The sequence below is a fragment of the Rhyacophila brunnea genome, unplaced genomic scaffold, assembly GCF_057557595.1.
Source record: "Rhyacophila brunnea isolate RB1 unplaced genomic scaffold, BYU_Rbru_1.0 scaffold_75, whole genome shotgun sequence".
Lineage (NCBI taxonomy): Eukaryota > Metazoa > Arthropoda > Insecta > Trichoptera > Rhyacophilidae > Rhyacophila > Rhyacophila brunnea.
The window spans coordinates 1,876,632-1,888,124 of NW_028233345.1; positions in this window are offsets into that span (position 1 = coordinate 1,876,632).

Below are 11,493 nucleotides of genomic sequence, written 5' to 3' on the forward strand. Positions count from 1 at the left end.
ATTTCCTTATATTACATCGTAGTTCGTAGCCATTGATCTTTTCGATACCATATTACCATTTATTCCATAAAAATTATGTTCAAGATCAAAATATAATTTCAAAACCGGAATTCAAATTTGAACTTTAGCTTGTGTAGAGGTTTCCGCTCGAATGAAGAATGTAATCGATAATAAACTACCAGAAAACACATGTATTAATAAAAATACGTCTATGTTATTTCTAATTCGAATTGTATTTTTAATTTTAAAATATAAATTTTGGTATTGTTTTTATTGCGGTCTTCAACTCATCATATTTTAAATTTAAGTTTTAGAAGCTTAATCAATAACTACCGGAGTAAATCATGCAAATATTACTCCCTATCAACAATTTTTTGTATTTAAACAGCGTAACCCTGGGAAAATATCATTAACTTGTTCATAATTATTAAATTTTATAAAGTTACACATCATCAAGTAATTGGTTAAGTACGACTTTCAAATTTTTACAGAAAATTTATTGCTTTTAACCGAATAAAAATATAGTTTCCCCAGTAAATATACCAAATATGCTATTAAAAATAATTTTTTTTTTTGAAATAATTAAGCTGTATCGATGCAGATTTCTTAAGTTTAGGAAAACCCACAATTTCAAAGTAAAAAAATCAGAACTAAATATTAAATTATATAAACATAAAAACTATTACTTATTTAAAAAATATGTAGATTCAATGGTATTTTTCAAGTGCCTAATTGTTTATTTAAGATAATATATAAATAAAACATATTATCCAGGGTTTGAATATATTTTAATATCTATAATTCACTATAAATATATATGGCTGAAAATTTCCAGCTTTTTTACCATTTTTTCGTATACATTATTTCTAAATTTGTAATTTAATCTCAGAACTCGATGCAGAACAAAGTTTTTTTATGTTATTTTACAAAAAAGTTATAAAATTGGCATTTATGCGTCTAAGACATCTATAAAATATGGCAAAAGGTATATAAAATATGTTTATTAAGTTTAATAAAAATCAAATATAGCAGAAATACTAGATGTTTACAGCCTAGTTTTTTTTTGCATTGTGAGCGTAATTTATAAAGGAAAAATTAGGTGCTCAAAAACAATTTATTGCGCATCCTTGATATTGAAAACATACAAATATAAAAAGGTATTGTGTATTCAATTATTCTACTGTATTGTTTTATTTTAATTTTCTTATAATTTAAGGTGCATATCCTCTATTTTACTAGCTTGATTCAAACTTTAATACATTATAATGTTGTATTGGATTTTGATGTACCGAACAATCGTTTTTTCTAAATAATCTTATAAATTCAACTAAAAGGGTATTTTGTGGTTGACGAAAAATTATAGTCTATTAAATCAATCAGAAAATGATTCATGTTAATGCCAAAAGAACGAATACGCTGTATATTTTGCAATACATAAAATCAAGAAATCATCCACAATAAATTTTTAAAGCAATTAATCATAAACATGTGAATGATTTAAATATTAATCAATGGAGATAAAATAAAATAAGGCATAGAAATTGACTATATTCAGTAGTTTCTACATTTTTCTTATTCACTATAGAATTAGAGAGATCACACCCGCCTAGTATTTTATTATTCGCGGTAAAAAAAATATGGATAAATTTGATCTGAAGTTTTAGTTCAGTAACTGCACGCACAGATAAATTTACTTGTAAAAATCAGTTTTAATGTTTTTAGTGGACGCTCTAAAATAGTATAAATATACATTAAGTTGATTTTTAGCAACACTAATAGCATTTAATCTTGCCTTTAAAGGCTTTTCAGTTAATAGTAATCGTTATGGCAGTACATGTATAAGCTTTCTGTTTTATTAATAGGTCTTGTTTTATTTAATTAAGACACATGCCTTGAAGTCATATTTTTATTTTTTACGACAGAATTGGTGGCTCAACTACCTCTCGATTAGATTTATGTTTAATTTTGATTTCATAAAAAAATAAAGGTTCTATTAAAACCATAATCAGACCCAAAAAAAACATTTTAATATATATTTATTGTTTTATACATATATTACACACTCAGTAATTACATATAAATCAATTGGGCGTTTTGAAAAGGCTTTCATGCAAGAAAAAACTAAAGTCACCCTAAATTGATATCATGTAACCTTAGAAGAAACCTTCAAACGATATAAAAAGGGTATATGTTTGATGTATATATTTTATTTATATTATTCAAGAAAACAACTTGGATATAAAAACAAGTTTAATGAAGGTTGCATATTTGCTTGTTTCAGAATAAATATAACACAATAACTTTATTAAATGTTTTAGGTCAAAGTTAAATCATTTAATTCCTTTATTTTGACTAAAATTATAGATATTCAAATAAAGATCTAAAAAATAACATTATTACCATTATTAAAAAAACCGTCTCATAATTAAAAATAGATAAACAAATAAATTTACAAAAACAAATAAAGGCGATCGATAAAATTTGAATATACACATAAATAGTTTTCAAGCAAGGTATGCGTAGTATAGCAGAAAAACAATTTTCAAATTAATATAGAATTAGGCTTTCAACAAATATTAAATTATCCTGTGTGTGGGATTATTCGTTTATATAAATTGCAATACCACCGCGTCGATCGATACTTATTAATTTCAAATTATATATGCTGTGGTATTTATGGGGTTTTCAGATTCCAAGATTTCTTTTTTTATACATGATTACTGAAATATAATCATTCTCTAATTTTTTTATCGTTGTTTTTGTATCTATTTTAGGGGTGAGAACATTCTGCTAATGACACATCTGTTTGTTTTATTTATGACATATACTGATATGATGATATAATCTGGATCACAACAAGATAATAAATAATTTGTGTTTCGTAATTTCATCTTATCTGTGAGTCTCTTATTTTGGCCAAACACATCAAACCGCGTATATTTCGGAGGTTTTATTTTACGAAATACAAATATTTGACAGTATTTTACTTTTAATTACAATCCATGAAAGAAGCCTTTAAAGCAAATCAAAACTTTGAATCTTTACTTTCGTAGGAAAATGTGGTTTTAGTTTTAAATATCGCTAAGAAAACGTTAACAATTTTATTTGATCATAAAAATGAGTTCTATTTCTTTTAATATTAGAACTGTATAAGTATTTTAATCATCAATAAAGATATATTCTTTTGTAAATAATAATCAGAAAACTAGAGCGCTAAAGCGCAAATATAAAGGCAAAAGAGCAGTTTTAAAGCTGTTAATGCACAAAAAAATATAATGTGTTTAAAAATTGTAATTTTCAATAAATTCATTCCATTCGAAACCATGTTATGTTAGATAATTTTTATCATAAAATAAAGTGATGTATAAATTATTAACGCTTTAAAAAAGAAAAAGAAATACGATAGTAGAAATAAAAAATTATTGCCTTTTAATTTAGAAATACATGTTTATGTTCAATTTAAATTTTTATTCTTCTTCATTTCTTCGTTTTGATATTCTTTTTCGCTTTTTAATATTCGGTTTTTTTAGTGATATTGGGCGCTTAACACCATGCATTTTGAAATACAGGCCACAAGCATTACATACGGTTTTCCCTTCAAGTCTTCGCCATAGACTTGTTTCTTTTGTACTACAATGGATACAAATGGGTTCACACTGGTGATTCAAATATGACGCAGATTGATAAGAATGATCTTCCTCTGTATTATTTAAACCATGAACAGGATCATATGCATATTGATTTGTGTCATTATAGTTTGCAACTTTTGTCATGGATTTATAAAGCGTATTCCAGGAATCATAGCATTTTTTAAACTCGTGCTTAGGATCGTTGGGGTCATTATTTATATAGCTGTTAGCTGCATATGAATTCGGATGATCTTGATGATATGGCTGATTTTCCGATATATAGTTATGATAGTTTTCACGTTGTCCTGTATGGTAAGGACCTCTTAAATTTTTATGAATATCAGGTGTGTTTAAGTTTAATTTATTTCGTTTCAATTCGCCCTTTCTGTCATTTTTGTTCAGACTATCATGATCATATTTCAACTGTTGATATTTATTTACATTTCTTGAATTGTCATAAGTTAGAATATGATCATTTTCAATTCTTCTAAACGTATGTGATGGGCGACCTCGATCTCTACATGAATTAGATCTTATAATTCCAAACTCTCCTATGTCTCCCCTATTTGACATAAAAGTGTGCTTATCATTGTAATCATAATGATCATCATCGTTTATTTTATGTCTTGGATCTGGTCTAATCATGCTGTTATAAGCTATATCATTATTTTCATAGTGGGAACTGGCACTTTGATTTCCGCTTTTAGATTTGGATCGGGAATCGCATTCTTGTGTTTTTCCAAAGTACAAGTCCTTTATGGATAGATATCCCAATTTCTTCTTGTCGAGTATATAGCGAAAATATGTTGATTGGTTTAACATCTTAGATGATTTTTCGGACGATATAGGCACACACGGGCTTCTTCCATATCTCCTCCCAACATGTATGGTTCTTAAATTCAATTTCCATAAACGTTTGTAGAAATTAGACTGTCTTTCTTGAATGGCAAGATCTGTATTGATGCTCGCGATCTTTATCTCATCTAGGATATAATCAATATAATCGCTTTCGTTATAATAAAAATTCATCCGTGTCTGATAAATTTACAATTTTATTTTATAATTTTTTACTGATAAGGTGATAAGAATATGTGTTTTTATTTATTTCAAACCAATCGAAAAACAACAAAATTACATCATAGATGATGAAAATGGATTCAATTTTATTGGAGGTTGTTCTAAAAATCATCTATTTTTTTGTTTAATTTGACCAATTATAAAAGTATGAAATTAGATCCGTGTGATTTAAATCTTGTGTTTCTTTACAAATTTGTTTTTTTTAAAAGCAATTTAACAATCCAAATTCAATTTAATCAATCAATATTAAAAGCAAACATATATCTTAGATAGCATAAATTAAATCGAATTCAATAAAAAAAAGTCGATTTCGTTCCAAAATAGTAGTGATATCAATATTTGCATTTGAAATACAAGAAAGAAAAAATCCAAGTCATTTTTTAATCGAATTAAAAATCAAAAAATCCCATTTGATTTTTTTTGAAAAGTAAATTTATATTAAAAAAAAATTCTTTAAAGTCTTGATTTTTTTACTTAATTAATTTGTTGTTTGAAAATATCTATCTATCTCTTTACGATTAAAAACCATTGGTTATCTAAAAGGAGAAAATTATGAAAAGAGATGCATTGTTTGAGCGGGGTAAATGTTGCTAGAAGAAGCGATTAGAAAATTTATTCGATGTTTGGAGAGAATTTTAATAATAGCTGTGTATGTGTATTTTGGGATTTTAATCTTGGAATGTTTGCTCAAGACACAAGTTTTAATAACACCATTTTTTGCTTATTCACTTGGTCTTTCAATTTACTACTACACCAGGCTAGTTACGAAATCGCCCGGTTCACTTTTAGATTATAAAGGAATTGAGATTCGAAGTATTTGCGAGCGATGCAATCGACTTGAAAGCAATCGTACTTTTCATTGTGAATCATGTAATAAATGCTATTATAAACGCGATCATCACTGTCCTTGGGTTGGTAAGTGTATAGCTTCTGGTAATTACAAGGAGTTTTATTGTTTTATATCTTTTCTATTGTTCGCCTTAATTTTGAGAATTTTAAAGGGAAATGGATTTCGACAAACATTGTTCTTCCACAATTCACTTTTAGTCATACTGATATTGTTTTATGCTTGGATAAACTTTTTATTGTGTATCGATAGAACAATGATAGAATACCACAAAAATAACAATGATACGAATTTTGTAAAATACAGGACATCTTGGGCGAAAATGGAATACGATAATTATAAGTCTAGATTGATCGATCTTTTGTTAGATAACGAGGAATCAAATTTGATACTTATTTTTTTACCATTCATGTATAGAAAAACAATAGTTGTTTAACGAAAATGTATTTAGATAAATCCTTGTAAAAAAAATTTCAACTCTTACTTTAAAAAATCTAGATGCATTAAATTGGTTTTGATTTCATACATCATGCCGATTTTTAACTTGCTTATGACAATCAATGATATGGTATTTTTTTAATATTAAATAAATGGCTTAATATTAAAAGGATTAAATTATTAATGTGAGCCTTAGAGCCCACGAAAATCCAATTGACTTAAATAATTTAATTATAATGCATTTCAATTTTTCTGTTATTTTTATATTTAACTGGTTTATGATTTTTTATAACTCTTAGTTATAAATACTACAAAAGACACTGACCGAATATTTATTCTTATCTTTTCATATCACTACTAGTTTTAAATCATGTAGTTAAAATATTTTATGTATGATCAATAATATAAGTGAACATATTAATAGTCTAAATGTGCAATTTAAAACATTGAAGTAATATGTTTATCTGTTTAATAATCCACCAATTTGCACAACTCAACCGAAAAATGAATACTTTTGATATTATATTTCTTTCAATTTGACGGATATCTTAATTCGTAATCTAGAAGATGTTTTTTTAATAAACATGTCGCATTGATATTACAAATAATGGTTATGGTTTATGAATCTAGATGAACAACGAAATTAAAAACGAAAACCTATTGCTTCAAAAGGTATAATAATATTATAATAGAGACTTTCTGAATAAATACTACTCAGAAATATTAAATTGTAGGTTCGATTGTATAATTCCCCAAATGTAAACAATTTTTCTAAATCATATATTATAATTAATCGTAGACATTTCTAACACATTAATATACTTGCACAAAATTTATCATGTAAGTATAATTTTATCCAAAAATATCATCATGTTTGGAAATAAGTGTAGATTAAAAAGACATTCTCTTATCAATATAATATTTGATCGGTGCGATAAGAAGCTTTTTGCGCAAAGATTGAAATTTCTCGCTTCATGCTAGGAAAATAAGATTTCAAAACTTAGGCATACAAACACATCAAACTAATTAAAAATTGCTTATATTGATTTTGAGATGACATTAATATAAAATTTCAGTCAATTTTGGATTCGTGAACTCGAAATACGATGTAATCTCTTTTTTGCAGTCATTTAAACCGGGATTTCTCGTCAAGCATTTTATTTTTGGATAAAGAAAATACAAATGTGCCATTTAATGTTTTATTATTCACGTCTGTTCTAATAAATAGTACCGAAAATTCTAACTGATTATTTGAACATAATCTATCGCTTCATATATGAATAATACGATCAAAAAAATTAGAAGCGATTCATCAGTAATTATATATTTATAATGTTACAAAAAACCACAGGATAATATAAAATTTAAACTTTGACTCAATAAAAAAAAATTGAAAGTGGGGAAATTGTCGAAATTGTGCATTATTTTTATTAGAGAAAGTGAAGTTAGTATCCATGTCAAAGAAATTTATGTATAGCTTGGATAGATGTATGTAACATAAAAAAAATTCCCAAAATGTCACGATGAAATATTATTCGATACTGGGGTTTTAATTGCATAAATATTGTTTTAAGGTTTTTAAAGCTGGTGTATATAGATATTCCTCATGTGCGGGATTTTATGAAAATTAACATTATAAAATTTGAAACTAATGCTAATTTGTTTTTTAGATTAAATTAAAAAATTGATGCAAAATAAAAATAGCTGTACAGATGCTTTTAATTAAAATTTTTTTTGTCGGATAGTAATTAAATTTAAGCACATATACAACAATTTAATCATAAAAGGTAAATGAAAGAGCTCGAAGTCACAAACCAAATTGAGGCATATATTCAAACTATAGGATTGAGGAAACGCCTTGAACTGATAGGTCTTGAAAAGAGGAGGTATCGAATAAGACGTAGCTAAGAGTATTAATGTTAAGTGTGCATGGGAAATCAATTAAGTTAAGCTTTCAGAAAAAAACATAAAATTAGAATGTCGAAATCAACCCATCAATAAAAATTAAATAATAATTCAACAATAAATAAACGGTTTGGATTCGATTTGAAGATGTTCTGATGGTTCCTCTTCATTATAAGATTAAGAAATCATTTCATGATGCCTTGGAGTCATAATACGCAGTAAATATAACATTTTACACTCCGCCTCCGATTTTTTTCTGTAAATAATGCATATTAAACCAATAAAATTATTTATATGTTTAAATGATAAAAATTTTTTGTTGATTATTCCTTTTTATCAATATAAAAAAAAATAAAGATGTAAATCTGTTTATTATACTTTTTTTTGAAATATAAGATTTTTCCCAGTGACTTTGAGCATACGTCAAGATCCAATAAACTGTAATGTCGGGAAAATATTGTGATGTTTAATTTATGCATTTTAATAAACAAGTTCGGGAAATCTAAATTCTACGCGACATTTAAATCGAAGTATTCAAAGTATTTCATAAAAAACCTGTACAACTACTTTACTCAGAGTAGTATATATTTCCAGATTTTCGATACTCAAAAAAAATTATAATATAATAGTTAAACTCCCTTATACATGTTCTAATAGACCATATTGGATATTGAATGCAGATAAATAAAATCATACTTAAATAAAATGACATAAATACTTTTTCCTAATCACAGAAAAAATAGTAGGCTGAATTTTTTTCAGTATATTAACAATTATTTCTAAAACTTGAATATATTATGTATATTTTTTTATATGCTTATTTTATATTATATAAGGTTTATTTATTGTCTAAGTTTCTTCAATTCTAATATCTTATCTATTTCTAAGAATAGTCGGGAAAATGTGACTATTGCAAAACTCCTCATTGATATTTTCAAATCTTCCTTTGATATATACCCACCGAACAATAGTATTCTATCAAAAGATATAGCTTAGAGTTTCTTATTTTGTGATGTATAAGAGGTTTGATAGATTAAACTATAGAGCGCCAAATGTATTATGAAACTTTTCCGGTCATTAGAGTTACGAAAAAAAACCTTTACACATTCAATTTAAATTTAAAGCTTGATAAATTCTATAAATTTATATCTTCTGAATAAGAAAAACACATGAATTGTTAATTCTGGGCTTGTTAGGTATATAATAATTTATAATTTTACATGATTATTTTAATGAAATTTTTAAATACTGCATTATGAAGTGAATTTGTATTTTTAATAATAGTAGAATGTCTCTGTTCTAATAATCGTATTAAGAAATAATATTTTTAAAATTTAATGATTTCTGAATTTCGATTTTTATTGGACAACCATGTAATTTTTCTCGATAAGAAAGTAAATTTTTAAGCCATAATTATAATTGATCGACTAGCAATTTTAAATATTTAATTTACCGGAGTGAGTTTAATTAGAAAATTTACAGCTAAAATATAATCTATTCATTGGTAAAAATTGATGGATATATTAAAGGTAGTCAAAATTTAAAGATTAAAACAATCATAATTAAATGTTTAGTTTTGTAAATTTTTTATTTTATTAAGTACAATGGTAACCTATAAATATATTAAGCATGCTGATAAATAATTTTATGTCTTAGACCATAATATCCATTGAATATTAATTGTTTTTTTACTATGCACCAATCGTAAAATATATTCGAGCGAAATATAGTTGCCTTTTACTCACCATAACTTGTAAAGCCTCGGATAAAATATTTTAGTTTTGTTCTTCTGTGAGCTAAAGCAAATGATTATTATATATAATCACTTTATCATTTTACACCAGCAAAAAATCCTCACAAAAAAATATGACAGTTTTTATATTTAATCTTCTTATTTGCAAATGAAATTAAAAAAATTGTATTATATTGTTGTTATAATATTTAAAATCACAAAAATATGCTTATTTTCGATTCATGGTGTCCTTATATGCTCCAGATATCACTTAATTAGAAAAATTAAAAAAAAGCACAAGATCACAAATAACTAAAGACGCCATTCAAATTATATAATCATGGAAAATCCTCGTGCTAATAGGTCTTGAAAAGAGGGGAGATATCGAAGAGCATGTAAGAAAAGAGAATATAGCCAAGAATATAGATATTATGTGTCCACGTAAGACAGATAAGTTAGCCTTGAAGAAAAAATCTTCTATTATAATTACAAAATTAACACACAAATAAAATTAAATTTATAAAAATTTAAAGCAAACAACCCTTATATTTAAATAAAAACCTTTTATATATAAATTTGTTAAAAAAATTCAAATTCTGTATCAAAAACACATCAAGATCCTAATATAGCTGAAATAGTATTGGTAATATGTCTAAATTTTGAAATTGTTTAATTTGAGATCTTATTGTATCCACACATTATAAATTAATATGCATACATAAAATCATCTTAATGAAATAAAGAATTCCAAACGCCCAGTATTTTGTAATTTTAATTTTTTAAGATTTTATTGTGATGCATATTCACTGTATTAATATAAAATTGTCTTAAGTATATATAAAGACAAGGAATTATTCTTTATTATTTCTTTGCAATCACCCAAAATTTGGTGTAGTTTTTTTTATCGTTTTTGATGCCCAAATTTTGGCAAAATATCATGTGTTAGATATCACGGAAAAGGCATTGAAGTGTATTTCAAACCGAATGGACATTTAATTTGGGAAATAAGGCTTAACAATAAAAATAAATTTTAAATAACAAGGGCTCGGTGCCGCTGTTATTTTAGAAGTGCTTTATTAAGGTTTGAATTCTACTGCAACTCACCCTTGAATTCATCGAATTTACTCAAATGAGAAATACCCACTAGGGGGTCTGTCGAAACTAGAAAGTAAAACCATAAAAAATTTGAAAGTTGTGAATAAATTAAAAGGTTGGTGTGAAAACGCCCAAAATGTGACCGAACATTTTTTGAATCCTGATTCGTTCAGCAAATATATGATTGAGCGTAGAATGGCTGTAGTAACATAATAACCAGCAACGGATGTAAATGGAATCACATGGCTATTCATATAAACTACAGCCTGGTAAAACAGGTCTAATATATTGAAATCCATCCTGATTAGAGGAAATCTGAAAGACTACATGGGGGAGTATAAAAGATAAACGAAAAATTCCTAATAGTCATTAGCGAACACCTAAAAATAATATATATACGAGTAAATATAAAAAAATAGGTAAAACGCTCGAATTTTAATAACCATACGATTATAATATTAAATCGCAAAATAAGGGCCTGCCTGATATTGTTTAAATAAAGAAAAAAAAAGGTAATACAAAAATTAAATCAATTTTTTTTTAATTCTAAGGAAGGTATAATCAATCTATTTTTTTAAATGATAACCGATGGGGCTAAATGTATTTACAGCTCTAGAACTATAGTGTTTGGTATAAACATGAAGACACCGAACAGTAATAAATTCGTGTGAAATATACCAAAAGTAAATGTGATTTGTTTAGCAACTTTAAACTTAAAATGATTCAATTGATATGCCGGTAAAGCTTTAGAAGACCATTATTTTAATGTT